This window comes from Pseudorca crassidens, chromosome 1, assembly GCF_039906515.1.
Source record: "Pseudorca crassidens isolate mPseCra1 chromosome 1, mPseCra1.hap1, whole genome shotgun sequence".
NCBI classification, from domain to species: domain Eukaryota; kingdom Metazoa; phylum Chordata; class Mammalia; order Artiodactyla; family Delphinidae; genus Pseudorca; species Pseudorca crassidens.
The window spans coordinates 192,292,209-192,308,829 of record NC_090296.1 but is presented as its reverse complement, the minus strand read 5'-3'; the positions used below and the strand labels follow the sequence as shown (position 1 = coordinate 192,308,829).

Here is a 16,621-nt window from a genome sequence, read left to right as displayed (position 1 = left end):
TGAGTTGTGGTGTTCCATCCCCCAAACCTGGGAAGGATGTTGGGGAAAATGTCACTTGACCACTAGAGACCCAAGAACCAGCATCTCTGAGAGGAACTTAAGTCAGAAACCTGTAGAACATCCAATCAGAAATTCAAAGAGGCTGGAATTAAAGAGAAGAGATGGAAAGAAATTATAGGTAGGAGGGTGACCCCTGGCTAGAAGCCAAGGGAGGCAGGGTAAGTGAAACCAGAGGATGGGCACAGAGTCTGGGAACATTCCCCAAGTCAAAGAAAACAGTTGCCGTAGCTTTTATTAAAAGGAATTGCACCCATGGATTTTAGTGCGTTGAGTCATCAAAGGGCTTACTGAATGCAGACGCCCCTTCCCACCAGGTGTGACTCCTTCCACCAGGAGCTTTCCTACAACAGCTACCCAGGGCCGACCCTAATGTTCCCCAGAACATTTCTGAGGTGGCAGAAGAGTTCCTGTACCTACGTCTCTGAGCCAGACACTTCCTAGTGGCTGATTTTAATGCTGTTGGATGCCCACAAGCTCTTCCAGCACACACTCAGGGATGTGAGGTGGAGAAGGGAGTCTTGGGTCTTGGCGATCTAGAGAAGCATTAATAGAATGCACAGAGGTGTGAAGACCTTGAAGATAGCATCTCTTGTTACCTCAGAGACCCAGAAGTTGTGTTCTTCCTGCAGCTGCCTTGAGCAGAACGTACATTGTATCTGGAGGCCAGCCCAGACTCACAACCCACCCCCTTACCTCTTCTCCCCAGGGCCCAGCACTAGTAATAAAACTCCTTATATGGACATGGTAATAGCTTCCTTAATACTGACCAGCTGTTAGGGTAACAGTGGTGCCAGGGACGGCAGGGGACCAGCAGGAGGGGAATGATGATGGATGCCAAAGGGAGGGCTCTGGCCATCGAGCCACAGTGAGTCATTACAACTGAATTCTGTCGTGAACACAAAGAGCATGTGTCTTTTTGAGTAAGAGGTGCTACTCTGGAGTTCTCACTGGAGTACCAACTGATGCAATCCATATGGCTGATGGTCTGTGTACAGTAGGCAGATGGAACCAGAAGGTCTAGGACAGTGGGCTGTTTGGTCTGACACCAAAATCACCTGCGAAGTTAAGACTACAGCTCATTGGGCCTCATCCTTGATCTACTGAATCAGACTAGGGGTGGAGCCTGGGCACACAGATATTTTTTCAAACTCCACAAGTGATTCCGGGGGCATAGCCAGGGTGGTGAACTACTATCCTTGAGCAATGCTCTACAACATTGGGATACAAGATGAGGACTGAATTCTGATATTATGTGGTCAGCTGAACTGGGAGATATTTGGGGCCAGGTAACCTGTGGGGATGTTATATCTTAGGTCGTCTGTGGAATCAGAAGGCCTTCTTGATAAACAGGGTGACAGCTCTTGATCCAGTGATGAGTGTACCTTCAGTATGGGGCTAACAGGCAAGGACTTCAAATGCTGTTTGAGATTATTTCCCTTTAGATGGTACAGGGGAAAGAAGAATACATTTTAGTCTGTGCTCAAGTCTTTCCCCAAGAATATTATTTTGATTCTCTTTCTTGGATGAGAAGTGAAAGTTATAGTGGGCATGTTTAAAGTTAGATATCGATGGTGTTTTTAAAATATATCACTCAGAGAGAATCTTCTCGTCAGCTTGAGCTAGCCAGGTACATCTCTTATCCCTAAGTATTTAATTCACTAAGTTAAATAAGGTGGCCCCACCAGGATTTGAATCACTGCTCTTCTGATTGGACTTGACTGAGTAGATAGGCCCATGGCTTGTATACACTTGCTATCAGAACAAGAGCCACCAGTGGAAACAAAGCTCAACTCTGATAACAGTGGGAGGCGAGGGACTTCCCTGGTGGTCCAGTGGGTAAGACTCCACGCTCCCAATGCAGGGGGCCCGGGTGCGATCCCTGGTCGGGGAACTAGATCCCGCACGTATGCCACAACTAAGAGTCCGCATGCCGCAACTTAGAGATCCCACGTGCCACAACGAAGATCCAACACAGCCTAAATAAATAAATATTTAAAAAACAATGGGGGGAAGGGCAGGAGGCACAGTGGAACACACTGTAAGAAAGCAGAGCTCTTTGAAAAGTGGGACGACTGCAGGAAACATGTCAGTTAAGAGTCACCTTCTTCTGGAGGATAGCCCCATGGGGAAAGCAAGGAAAAAAATGTAATCCCAACACAAGTCAAGCCAGGGTACAAGGAGATTATTAACCTTTGCTAGCCATATATTCTCCCTCCATGAAAATATCCTCCTTGTGAGCTTGGGTAGAAGAAGAGCTCGTAGATAGTTTATTGTTGCCACCACATCCTTCTTTAGCAAGCAGGTCACATTTCATTTTAAAGTCCCTGGTGTTAATTGCTCAATTTGATCAGGACAAGAAGGGGTTCCAACGGTCCAAATTCTTCTAACTCACTCAGTCAGTCAATCCATGGACATGTCCACTAGTTGGCCGCATAACGTAATGTCACGGCAGATAAAAGGCCACTCAAAGTTCGGCTGGATTGCATGTAATGTTTTGAATGGGGCCAGGGGTCAGCTGGGGTATTGCCACGGCACAGGCACAGTACCTGGGCTCAGCCAGGTTGCTGTGTAGAACAACCCTTCCTCCATATTCTTTTGCAACCTCCAAATTTCATGACTGCCTCTTCAGTTCAGGGAGGGGCCATGATACCTGTGCCGTCACTCGGTTAGAGCAACAGCATCCCCAAGTTTGGGGGCCAAAGGACTCCCTGTGAGGACACTTGGGAGCCCCGACATCTGTTGACTAAGTATATTAGTCAGACTTCTCCAGAGAACAGAACCACTAGGATGTACTGCGTGTGTGTGTGTGTAGATAGACAGTGCGTACAAGAGGGAGAGTGAGAGAGGAGAGAGAGTGAGAGGGGCTTCCCTGGTGGCACAGTGGTTAAGAATCTGCCTGCCAATGCAGGGGACATGGGTTCGAGCCCTGGTCCGGGAAGATCCCACATGCCGCGGAGCAACTAAGCCCGTGCGCCCCAACTACTGAGCCTGCGCTCTAGAGCCCACGAGCCACAACTACTGAAGCCCACGTGCCTAGAGTCCATGCTCTGCAACAAGAGAAGCCACCACAGCGAGAAACCTGCGCACCACAACGAAGAGTAGCCCCCGCTCTCCACAACTAGGGAAAGCCTGCATGCAGCAACGAAGACCCAATACAGACAAAAAATAAATAAATTTTTTAAAAAAGAGAGTGAGAGAGAGAAGAGAGATGTACTTTATGGAATTGGCTCACACAATTATGGAGGCTGGCAAGGCCAAAATCTGAAGGGTGGGCTCGCACGCTGGAGACCCAAGGAAGAGTTGGTGTTGCAGTTCAAGTCCAAAGGCTGTCTGCTGGCAGAATTTCCTCTTGCTTGGGGGAAGTCAATCTTTTGTTCTATTCAGGCCTTCAACTGATTAGGTGAGGCCCACCCACATTATGGAGGGCAACCTGCTTTACTCAAAGTCCATCCATTTAAATGTTACTCTCATGCAAAACACCCTCACAGACATACCCAGAGTAGCGTTTGACCAAATATCTGGGCACTACAGCCCAGCCAAGTGGACGCATAAAATTAATCATCACAGCGTCGAGTGGGCAGCCTCATCAGCCTAGAAGACTGTCCCTCCTCAAGCATCAGAGAGTACCAGGCACAGGTAGTCAGTAACAGGGGTGTCCTTCTTTCCCACGTTGTAGAGCGGTGGCTAAAAGAGCTAGATAGAGCCCCGCAATCCATCAGAACACCACCTGGCCAGAATGGTATTCATCCCCTCTGGAAGTCACAGTGTTAGAAAGAACGAGAGAGACTAATAGTGCCATCTGAAGAAGGTCCTTGTTGCCAGCGCACGTTTGCATAGGGTCCTGAATGAGGACGGAGGGACACGTCACGACCTCAGTAAGGAAGAGCGAATTGTTGGCTGTACGAGGGTGAGGCCAGGAGTGGACTGACATGGCTCAAACCCCAATCTGCTTAGATATCTGCCTTCTCAGTGCTTTGAAGGCTGTACCCCAGGCTTTTGTTTACCATTGGTTTTCCCAGAAATCAAAATCCCTCTAGAAAAACTTAGTCACATTGTGGATTATGTCCACCTTTATGAGTTTCACAGGAGTACACAACGAATGGGAGACGGTCTATCCTGTAGAAGAATTTGGCAAAAGGAGACTCTTGTGACTCAGTTCAGGGCAGTTAAGGTTCCCACTGTCTCTCTACTGAAAAGCAATCCACACACAAAGCCAGTAAAATCAACAGCAGAGCAGAGGAGAAGCCATTGTTACCGCTGCGGAGTGAACCACTTTAAGGGGACTTGTCACACCCTGCAGGCTTGGAAGTTCCGAGTTCCAGGTTTGCTTCCACTGAGCAAACCAAACCAGCAATCTATAGACTTACATGACATGAACTAAATCAGACCAAGCCTAAGAGAAATGAGCTCAGTGACGCTGTAACAGGTCCCCCATCTCTTCTCTCCCTGATGGCTTGCGAACTCCTGAGGGCAGGGTCCTGGCTTTGTTCTCTGCTGTGTCCCCAGAACCTGGCGCATCACAACCCCGCTCAGTAAACTTCTGTGGACTGATTTGCCGATTAAATAAAGTTCAAGGGCTTCCCTGGCGGCGCAGTGGTTGAGAGTCCACCTGTCGATGCAGGGGACGCGGGTTCGTGCCCCGGTCTGGGAAAATTCCACATGCCGCGGAGCGGCTGTGCCCGTGAGCCATGGCCGCTGAGCCTGCGCATCCGGAACCTGTGCTCCGCAACGGGAGAGGCCACAGCTGTGAGAGGCCCGCGTACCGCAAAAATAAATAAATAAATAAATAACGTTCAAAGCAATCTTTCTGTAAGTATGGACACACATCACAGTGGTCAAAAAGGAACGGGACTTTTTGGTAGGAAAGTTGGAATGTTCTTGGAGTGTTTAAATTTTGAAATGAATTTATTTATCAAATGCCACCACCTCTGCCCATCTGCTTGGCCCTCTCTAAAGTGAGACTGGGGAATGGCATATTTACTTAGCACCATACAATGCTCTGGGGCACACTTGATAGGTAAACATGGCAGGGTGGGTAGCACCCAAACTATTCATTCACAACAACCCTTTCCCTTCCTAGCAGAGAGACAGAAGTTCCTGGAAGAGTCTACCAGGCTGCTTAATCTGCCTGGATTTTAACTCTTTGAGGACAGAGACTGTATCTTGTCCCCAGAACCTATCCTATTGCCTGACACATACAAAGTGTGCTCAGATGATGGCTATCAAATGTTTATGTTCAATTTTTTCTTGCCCTGCAAGGAGACTGGAGCATGGGGGGATTTCAGGAAGCCTGTGATAACAGAAAGCTGGTAAAGTGAGCAAAGCTGATTACACTGGAAAATCAGAAAGAATTAAGAGGATTAACAGTTGATATTGACAAAGAGGCAACACTTGAAGAGAACAACTAGAATATTGAGCAGGTGGAGGTGATAAGAAGACCAGAGTAAAGAAAGATAACCAGACCTCGAGTGAGTACTTACACTGCCGGGATATAGAACAGGTTCTGATTTATATAAAAAGATGGAGAGCAAGAGGTTGGGTCTTAAGGAGATCCAAAGAACATGCAAGGTAGAGTTCCCAATTCTAAAGAGCTTACACATTATACTTTGTGTGTGTGTGTGTGTGTGTGTGTGTGTGTGTGTGTGTGTGTCCACTGAGGCATTTTATGTGCACCGATGTATTACATCCCTAGAAAAAGAATCCCAGGATTTTCCCTCCTGTGTGTTTTCATATTGCTTCATGGTCCATGATGCCAGCTGAGGTTGGCAGTACAATGAAATCAAACTGATGTGAAGGGAGCAGGTTATTCTACCATTTTTCCAGATCTTTGAATTGCACATGAAATCTGGGGCTGATCACTCCACACCAGCTTAGCCTGCCTGTGAGGTTCACAACAATTTTCCCAGCTCTGTGATCAATGATTTCAAACTCGCCAACGTAACCATATGCTTCACCATCACAGTTAGAAACTGCATGATGACTTCGGAGGATGGCCTAATGAGAACCTGGGGTTTGCCTCTCTTTTCAGCATCATTGATGCTCTTGAGAGTATCCGCCAGGACCTTCATGGGCACCATGACAGTGACACGGAAAGATGGCAGAAAGCGACACTTTTTCATTAACGATAACCTGGACCAAGTGTCATAGCAAGAAATAATAATTTAATAATCAGGGATTATTATCAGCTTAAATACCTATAATATGAATATTATATTTTATATACAAATATATGTTATATATAAATATTATACATTTACAACTATATTTCTCTTTCATAAACTAAGTCATAGGTTAAAACCCCACAAGTAAACAACAGTGTCCTACTGTAGAGCGCAGGGAACTATATTCAATATCCCGTGATAAGCCATAATGGAAAAGAATATGAAAAAGAATATGTGTGCATATATATGTATATATAACTGAATCACTTTGCTGTACAGCAGAAATTAACAGGACATTGCAAATCAACTACACTTCAATAAAGTTAAAAAATAAAAATTCAAACTTAAAAAACCCCCACAAGTATATTTAAAATTTGCATTTGTCATCTTGAAACAGGAACTGACGCATTTAGTGCTTTCCAATGAATAAGCCCTACAATCACCGTTTGAATGCTGAAAGCTCTCCAGCTCCTCTCAAAAGCCACTCATCACATTACAACTAACTATAAAGTGGACCCCAAATTAATGCCTGTACTTTCATTCTTGTAGGGGCAACGAATCCTGACGATTTGGGGGACATGAAACTTTCTCCCAAGTTTATATATTTCACTGTAGATGGTTTTTGTTCACATCGACCAACCATTTAAAAGATGTGTAGTTGTGTTTTCTATGCAAAAATTAATGTGTACTTCCGGAAATAAAAATGGAACTAAATTAAAATTGACAAATAAAAATAAAATTTGAACTGTGCTCACATGTCAACAAGCAGCTGAATTTGTTTTGCCTTGAATAAGATGAAATTATAATGAGGCCTTGGTTACAGTGATGTCCATGTCGGGGCAAAGTCTGACATCTATTCAATTTTGACTTTTCTTTCTGATGGCCGTAACTGCTGAAAAGTCCAATACACGAAACTCTGAGGACGTGTTCAATAAAATCAGAATTCTATAGTTCATTGTGAGACAGGCCTGGGGCCCTTTGCTGCAGTGCCGCAATGCTTGCCCCTGGACAAATGTCTCCTCAAGCTACAAAACACAAGTAAACTATAAGGGACTAAAAATAACTGTGTGCGTGCACAGTTGGGGCAAATTCTGGCCAAAAGATACAAAAAGACCAAAAAAAGCCCAACTGCCACTTCTGAAGAGCCGGGAGCAAAAACAAGGTGTCGGGAGCAAAAGCAGGGTACTGCGCATGCCCCCTGCACTCAACACCACAAAGTGGTGGGCAAAACGCCTAAGCCACCCTTCCGGCCCGACCCCTGGACCCATCCCTACCCTCACCCCATATAGGGAACCAGCCTGCCTCCCTCAGCAAGGGAACTTGTTGCTTGTCCTCACTCCCCTCTGCTGCAGCAGGGGCCCTAATAAAGCCTTGCCTGAATTTCTCGTCTGGCCTCTGATCAATTTCTATTGATTAAGGAGGCCAAGAACCCTGATTGGTAACAACTGTGTTAGAAGAGCCCAGGCTTATGTCAAGATTCCCTGGAAACCCCAATTCTTTAAATGTAACTAATGCCCCATCATTTCCTTTGTCTATGAGGTGACCTTAGGAAAAATCTGCAACCCTGATACTGTCCTCAAAGATAAGAATTTTTTGAAAAGGAGACAAGTCATAAGCAGAGACCTTAGGGCTTATGCTGTTAGGAGCCTCCAACCTTCTCATCCCCTCACTCCCTCGTCTTCTCTTTCACAACCCCTCAATCCTATTTGCTTCCATACTTGAGTCCTTGCCTATTCCCACCCATCAACAACCTTCTCCAGAGTTCAACCAACTCTGTGTCCCTATGCAACAGCCAAGGAGGACCCCAAGCCCACTGCTGCCAGAGAGAAGGACGGCAACCCAAGTGTGGTCTGAACCATTTCCCACCAGAAGCACCGTTAACACCGTGATTGGGTTTTGTAACAGACGGTTCCCTTATGAAGCCATTATGAGCAAACCAGGTGGGCTGGCCTTTGGGCTAATCCCATTTGTTCCTATCAAAAGATACGTTCCAAGTTCCACACAACCCATAAACACTGGCCTTGGTAGCACCGTGTGTTCAGAGCCCAGGCGCTGCTTTCAGAGGGAGTCACATTTGTTACTAGACACGACTTGCACCCTCTTTAGTTTTACTAGAACAGGGCCGAGATCCAGGTTTATTTTATTCCTGTGGGAATAAATATATGACTGAAGCCTATCCATGGCCCAAGTGTCAGACACAGAAGTTAACATTAAAAGAAATAAAAATGGAAGGTAAAATCTTCTAACCATCTTTTTCCACTGTCAGGCAGATTTCTATTTTCTTAATATTTTGTTCTAAGAGCAGAGTGGAGAGCTGCCATTTTCACTGTGCTATCCCACAGAGCCTTCTTGGGCCAACTAAGCTAACAGGGAAGCTGAAGGCATCATGGGTTGTCTCTGATTAGAGAACTAACCTTTCTCCTGACTGCCATCTTCCCAATTTGGTAAAAGTTGAGCCTTACTGGGCTACATCTCAATGGATTCCTAATTAGCTTTGGCCTTGTGTCCTTAGAGGCTAAGATCTCTGTAGAACATTAAGTTGGACATGGAGAGAATGTCCTTGGAAGTGTACACACTCAGACAGAACGTAACTCCCCGTGCATTTTCAGGTCTTAAATCGCTTCACTAGTATCTCCACTCTTAGCTGCTAGTTAATGAGAATGAAGCCGCTGTTTTAAATCTGCTGGATAATGTATGACTAATTGAAGACATACAGGTTTGTCTTGCCTCTCACACTATTATAATCTCGTGGTCCCGCCAAACGCACAAATCTTCATCACAGCAAGCTCTGTGTTTGTGGTGGCAAACCTCCAAAACAGTGTTGTTTGGCAAAAACAGGAGTGTTTTTAGCAAAAAAATCCAAGACAATTGTGTGCTAAAACGTGAACCCAGTATAGCGAGGGCCAATTAACTGAGCATCTGTTGCATCTGGGCCCAAGCTATTAACCTCAATCTTGATTATCTTCACGTGTAAAACAAAGGAATCCCAGGTCTAGGCGTACTTTACTTTTTTTTTTTTTTTCACATAAATCAGAGATCCAAATTTGTTTGCAAATGTTCTCTGGACGTTTGAAGCCCTTTGGATAATTCAGTGGAGTTTTCTGTTTGCTTGTTTTAGTTTCTTGTGAAATTTGTTCTTTAAAGGTCTACTTAAATGTTTAGGCTTATATGCCTAATGTAAGAAATCATCTGTCAGATGGCACGATTTTGAATGAAACTAAAAGAAACTCCAAGTCAAAGTGACTTAATAAAGAGTATTTAGGACTCACGTACTTGAAAAGTCGAGGAGTGAGGAAGACATCAGACGCGGTGGAATTAGAACTTTAGCTCCGTTTATCTGTGCTTTCAGTTTCCTACTCCAGGATGGCTGCCAGCAACTGGGGTTACGTACCACCTCTTTCCTAACCTGGAGGAGAAAGCGCCTCACGTCGCATCTCTCGTTCTATAAACCTGAACGAATCATAGTAGCTATTAGAATGCCAGGCATTGATTGGTTTATGCCTGGGGCACGAGCTTCATCCCCCCACCAATCACATGGCCGGAAAGAGGCACAGACTGTTTAGCTTACGCCAGTCAGAGCCTCGCCGTAGAGTTCCTGCTGGGTTCAGCCCACCTGAACCACCTGGATACTCTGCAATGGGGTGGGGGCGGGGGGCTGTGGTTCACCTAGAAATGGGAGAGGTGATGGATGCTACAAAAGCAACTATTGCATGCCAACGGCACCATTTTCTTCAAAAAAAAAAAAGAAAAAAACTGCTTTTTCTTTTTCGAATTGTCATGAGACTACAGATATTGTTTAGAAGCAGCATTTAATTTTTTTTTAGAGTCGAAAGAGAAAGATAGAAATAGGACCGTATTTATCTACACAAAAGAACAATTTTATCAATATTATCACGGTTAGGAATCCAAGCGTTCTGGAATCTGAGTCCTTTGATTTAAATTGTGTCTCCGTCACTTACTAGCTGCATGATATTGGGTAAGTCAATTGGCATCTGTGTCTCGGTAAATGAGGATGACAGTAGTGCCTACATCATCAGCACTAAATGAAAGCACACATGCAAATAAATCTTGTAGCAATAATAAGTGCGCCATGATGTTACCCATCCTTCACAATGTGGCTTCTATGGGCAGGGACCTCGCCTGCCTTATTCACTGCTGTAACCCCAGTGGCTGGCATATAATAGGTGTCCGATAACTACTTGTGGGAAGAATGAATGAATCTCCTTTCCTCCGCCTCTAACTCTCAACATAGGAGTAAAGAAGAGGAAAGAGTTAAGCAAATTAGAGGCCAGTACAGCTGGAGCCAGTTCTTGGTTGACGGCCAGCACGAAAATCCAGGAGGAACAGGGTTTGGAGTTGTAGAGCCACTTTGACTGCGGTTGGAAAAGTGCAGCTGACAGGGTCTGGAAGAGAAGAGAGAAGTGTTTGCTAAATCCCACAGCACGGGCATTTTTTCTTTCTTTCTTTCTTTTTAAGCCTGAGAAGCAAAGGATGAAACTGTATCATCTGGTTCAGTAACATAATCTTAAAATAAAATGAAAAAATCGGGGAGTTTCTCTGTGGGAAAAGAGAACAAGAGGATTCAAAGGAAAAAGACAATAGAGAATTTAATCCAAAACATCTAAAAGCATGTCTTTTTTTCAGGGATTTTCAGATATTGTCTACAGAAAGAGAAAAAAAATTGAAAGAGAGAGAAGAATACAACTGCGAAGATGTTTCAAACATGAGGACTCACATGAATCTTTAAAAAATACCTACAAGAATTCCTTACTCGTGCAGATAAACATACTCAATTTGGATCCTCCCCCTTCCCCTCTCCCCCAAATCTTTATCAGCTGGGCTTCTACCAAGATGTGGCAGAATATGGACTACACATGGGCCCTGCTCAGTGAGAAGAAACAAAACTAAGCTAAACTCTGCTCCCAACACAAAGTAAGTGAATATTCACTTTGGAATATTCAGAGAAACAATATAAAACAGAAGTCGTGTGGAAGACATAATAAATGCACCATTTCACATTTTTGTTTTAAATACACTGTTTAGTTTAGAATAGCTTTAGATTTACAGCAAGCTTACCAAAAAAAAAAAAAAAAGTACAGGTAGTTTCCATATATACCCTGTGCCCAGTATCCCCTGTTAAGATCTAACATGAATATGTTCATTAATCATAACTAATGAACCAATATTGACACACTGTTATTAACTGAACTCATACCTTATTCGGATGTCTTTAGTTTTTACCTAGTGCTTTGCTCCAGGATTCCATCCAGGGTCTCACATCACAGTTAGTCATCATGTCTCCTCAGGATCCATTAAACTGTGACAGTTTTAGACTTTGCTTCTTTTGGGTGACCTGGACACTTTGGAGAAATTCTGTAAAGTGGTCCTCAATTTGGGTTTGTCTGATGTTTTTCTTTTGCTTCGACTGGGATTATAGTTTGGGGGAGGTAAAGTGCCGTTCTCACTACGTCATATCAAGGGTACATTATCAACATGAATTACCACTGATGATGTTAATCTTCTGTACTTTTACCCCCTTTCCATACTGTATCTTTGGAAGAAAGTCACTGCACACAGTGTAGGGAGTTGTGCTCTACCTCCTCAAGGGGGCAGTATCCACATACATTTTTTTAAAATTCTAATGTATAGGAATTTGTCTCTTCTCCCCACTTATCTGTATATTCAGTCATTTATATTAGTATGGACTTGCATTAGTCTACTAGGGCTGCCATAACAAAATACCATAGACTGGGTGGCTTCAATAATAGAAATTAATTTTCTTGCTGTTCTGGAGGCTGGAACTCTAAGATCTAGGTAATAGGAGGGTTGGTTCCTGATGAGACCTCTCTCCTCAGTTTACAGATGGCTACCTTCTCACCATATCCTCACTGTGCACATACCAAGAGAGAAGGATTTCTGGTGTCTCTTCCTCTTAAAAGGGCACTAGTCCTTTGGGACTAGGACCCCACCCTTATGACCTCATTTAGCCTTATTTACTTCCTTAAAGGCCCTATTTCCAAATAGAGTATCACCGGGGGTTAGGGCTTCAGCAAATAATTTTGGGGGGGAGGATACAATTCAGCCCATAACAGGGCTCAGAATTATTTATTTTAGACTTTGGGTTATAATCCAATACTATATTATTTATTTTGCTCTTCAAGTAGCCTGTGGGAGCTCTTTCAGCTGACTCTTGTGTCCCCTTGACATATCCCATCAGTTTGGTTTTTGAGCACTTCCTTATTTTCTGTGCTACAAGATACCCCAGGTTCATCTTGTATATTACATGCTCCAGCCTTAGAATCAGCTGTTTCTCCAAAGGACCTGAATTCCTTCTATTGGACAATGGTATCAGAAACCCAGATCTGGTTCCTGGGTTTGCTTGTTGCTGTTGAGTGCTATTGCCTCTAGGCCCTCTCGGCAATAGCGGTTCTTTTAGTGCTTTTTATGTTGACTTTTCAGAGTCTGATATAGTGTCTTGTCCCAAACCTAAAAAGGAGAAATAGGTTGATAGAAAAGGTAAGTTCTTGGGAATCAGACAGAAATCCTGTGATTTATCATCAGGTTTCACCACTTACCAGACAAGTAACCTCCTGCAAGTTACTTAACCTCATAAAGTTTAGGTTTCCTTATTTTTAAAATGGAATATTTAAAAATATGTTAAGAGATTATGTACATAAAGGGCAAAGCAAACCATAAAGCTCATGATCAATAAATATTAGTAACCCCTTATCATATCATGGGCCACCTATTATGTCTGCAATTTGGACTTTTGAGCAAGAGATAATTGCACAAAAACTACTTTGGTAAGTAGTTTTCTCCACATGCAAAATCCAATGCAAGAATAAGTTGACTTATTTATGAAGATTCTGTCCTGTATTTCAAACTAGCTATTGGACAACTCTAAATGGGTATATAGATATTACTTCAAATTTGAAATATTTTAAGCTAAATTCTTTTCCCTAAACTGAGTCCCACATTGGAATTTTTTTTTTTTTTTTTTTTTTGGCTGTGCTACGTGGCTGGTGGGATCTTAGTTGCCCAACTAGGGATTCAACCCGCCCCCATGGCAGTGAAAGCTCCAAGTCCTAACCACTGGACTGCCAGGGAATTCTCCCAACATTAGATTTTTACATTTCTAAAAGGAGTAGTACCATAGTTTATCCTAATTATCCAGATTCAAACTCTGATAATACCAGACTAGATATTTCAGACTAACCCTACGGCTAAGTATAATTTTAAAATATTGACAAAGGAGACAAAGAAAGAAAAATACCATATTGCTTATATGTGGAATCTAAAAAAAAAAATGGTATAAATGAATCTATTTACAAAACAGAAATAGAGTCACAGATATACAAAACAAACTTATGGTTACCAAGGGGGAAGAGAGGGGCATAAACTGGGAGATTGGGATTGATATATACACACTACTATATATAAAATAGATAACTAATAAGAACCTACTGTATAGCATAGGGAACTCTATTCAATACTCTGTAACGACCTATATGGGAATAGGTTCACTTTGCTGTACGGCAGAAACTAACTCAATATTCAATAAAAATTAATTAAAATTTTTTTAAAATAAAATATTGACAAAGTATCTTTCGATAGTCTTAAAGACATAGGAGCATTTATAAGTCATTAAGGAATTGTCAAGCCAGTGACCAACAGAAGAAGGAAATTCAGAGAGGGTAGTCAATATCTGGAGCCATTTTTCCCTAGAATAATTTTCTATTCCTCTAATGAAATGGAATACTGAGAGGCTGGGGTGGATAGAACTTAATGGGACGAAGGGAACAAAAATCGTAATCCATGGTCTTGCAAAGAGGTTGTTCAATGGCAAATACTCCATATTTAGTGTTGAGACTCTAAACGTCTATACTCTAAGGAGGAATTGGAAATAGATTGGCCCTCCCAGGGACTGAAGCTCAGCTTCAAGTCATCTCAATCTCTGGAAAATGATTAAAATGAGTGAGTGGTATGACTGCTCATAGTCACCTGCCAAAAATAAGCGTTAAATACTATTTGAATGAAGAGGACATCACTGCAGGGCTCAAGTTACTTGTGTAGTTTTTCATATATGATACCCTGGCATTTAATTTTTTTAATATGTTCTTATTTGAAAGGCACCAAGTAAACAAGATAATGTGATCAAAACACAAGAGAAACAACAGATGATATAAATAAACCCCTCCCCCATAATTCACATAATGAAGTTAACAGACACAATCTTTAAAATAACTCCAAAAATGTTTAATAAAACAAAAACCAAGATTGAGGTCTTTGACAGTGAACTGGAAACTATAAAAATAAAATAACCTATGGCAATTCTTTAACTTAAGGGTACACTAACCAAATTTTAGAATTTGATGGACCAATTTAGTAGCAGATTAGTCACAATTATAGAGCTAATCAGTGAACTGGTAGATAAATCACAAGAAAAATATTAAGATGATACATGTAGAACAAAACAGATGGAAAATATCAACATAAAATAACAATAGAGGCTCTACTGTGAGAAGGTCAAACATACACTAATTGGAGTCTCAAAAGAAGATGAGAGAGACAGTGGGAAAGAAGGAATACTTGAAGAGATAATAACTGAGAATTTTTTTAAAGATGAAAGATATTAACCCACAGGTTCAAGAAGTTCTATACCTCATGAAGTATAAATAAAAAGAAAATCACAACTACACATATAAAAAGCACTAAAACAAAAACTTTTCACTACCCATCCCCACTGCATTGCACCATCCTAATTCTGACCTTTATTTTTTCACAAGTAGACTAATATATTTATGTAACTACTATTCTCTATTTCTCCCTCATTTACAAAGCTGTCAAACTAATATTCCTCAAACATCATTTCTTATCCAGAAAATACTCAGAATTATTTGGTAACCTCTCTACAACCTGATATTGCCCAAAGGAATGTTAATTGAGAAGGATCAACTAAGACAGCAGGACCCAAGGTCCCCAGTGAAGGGCAAGCACATGTGGATAAGTGAAAGGAAAGATTACATAATTCCATGAGTAATCCATAAGCAATCAGAAGTGTAAGTAATAATAATGACTAACACTCATAATGCTTTTCATATGGACCCTCATAGGTTGATGTATTTTAACTCATTTAGTCCTCACAACTCCATATGATATACTGTTAGTATCTTCATTTTACAGTTGGGGAAACAGAGATGGTAAGTAACTTGCCCATGGTCACACAGCTAAGTGACAAAGCTGAGCTATGGACCCATATATCTGGCTCCAGAACCCATGTTCTTAATACCTACTGTCTCTGCACATATGAGCAGCAATCGTTTCTAAACAGAATCATAGGACTGAGCTGACAGCAAGGATTAGAGTTCAGTAGAGAAATGTTAACAGTGTTTAGAGCTAATCTCTCACCTCCCAAGAGTGAGATTCACGTGAATGAGATCACACTGTGACTAAGGGCTAGACAGTGATCTTAACATCACTATAAAAAGAATTAAGTTTTAGAGCCCTTCTCTCCCTGGGATTACCATTATCTCCATGATTTGGTATGAAAATACATAGTGGCACAGGTTTTTCAGGGATTTCATAGGAAGTCACTCTAACATCTACATTGAACAAGTCCTCCTTGCAAACCAGTTGAAAAATGGCTAAGCTTAATCCATTTGGTTTAGTTTTCTCCCTCCAGAAATGCTACTTGGCATCTTTCTTTTTCTTTTATGAGAGTGTTTTAACTTTCATCTTCTGGTTTTAATTTAACTTGTCATATTTCTAGTTTTTTGTGCATGTGCCCAGAGGCCTCTGGGAAAAGGACACATTTTTTAATAAGTCAAAACAATAAAAACCAGAAAGGTCAACTTAAGTCAATTAGTCACGTTTCAAGCAATCTAAGTAGAAGACAAGAAATTCACTTCCAGCCTTCAAATTGTTCTCTCAAAGACTGCTAACCCTAAAGATGCAGACATAGGGAATGGACTTGAGGACACGGGGAGGGGAAGGGTAAGCTGGGAAGAAGTGAGAGAGTGGCATGGACATATATACACAACAAAATGTAAAATAGATAGCTAGTGGGAAGCAGCCGCATAGCACAGGGAGATCAGCTCAGTGCTTGTTGACCACCTAGAGGAGCGGGATAGGGAGGGTGGGAAGGAGACGCAAGAGGGAGAGGATATGGGGATACATGTTTATGTATAGCTGATTCACTTTGTTATAAAGCAGAAACTAACACACCCTTGTAAAGCAATTATACTCCAATAAAGATGTTAAAAAAAAAAAAAAAAGAAGACTGCTAACCCTGGAAACAGACTAGGGCATTCCTGCACAGAGAGAATTAAAGTGATCAAGGTCATGGGTACAGATAACTTAACTGTCATGGTAAGCAGGAAGCCTTTGAATGTAAGTTACAC

General features: G+C 42.1%; 1 long non-coding RNA gene and 1 pseudogene across 5 annotated transcripts in view; both read right to left on the bottom strand.

Moving 5' to 3' along the window:
• The window catches only part of LOC137205904 (uncharacterized), a 106,553-nt gene that overhangs the window by 83,011 nt on the left and 6,921 nt on the right, over positions 1 to 16,621 (bottom strand). The window contains exon 2 of one of the 5 annotated variants that reach the window (XR_010934344.1): positions 9,495 to 12,707. This is a non-coding gene — a long non-coding RNA (uncharacterized lncRNA). Of the gene's footprint in view, positions 1 to 9,494; positions 16,323 to 16,621 lie in introns of those variants that run through there. The other 4 variants (XR_010934346.1, XR_010934345.1, XR_010934349.1 and 1 more) reach the window with 4 other exon arrangements.
• On the bottom strand, positions 5,749 to 6,137 carry LOC137206557 (small ribosomal subunit protein uS8-like; annotated as a pseudogene).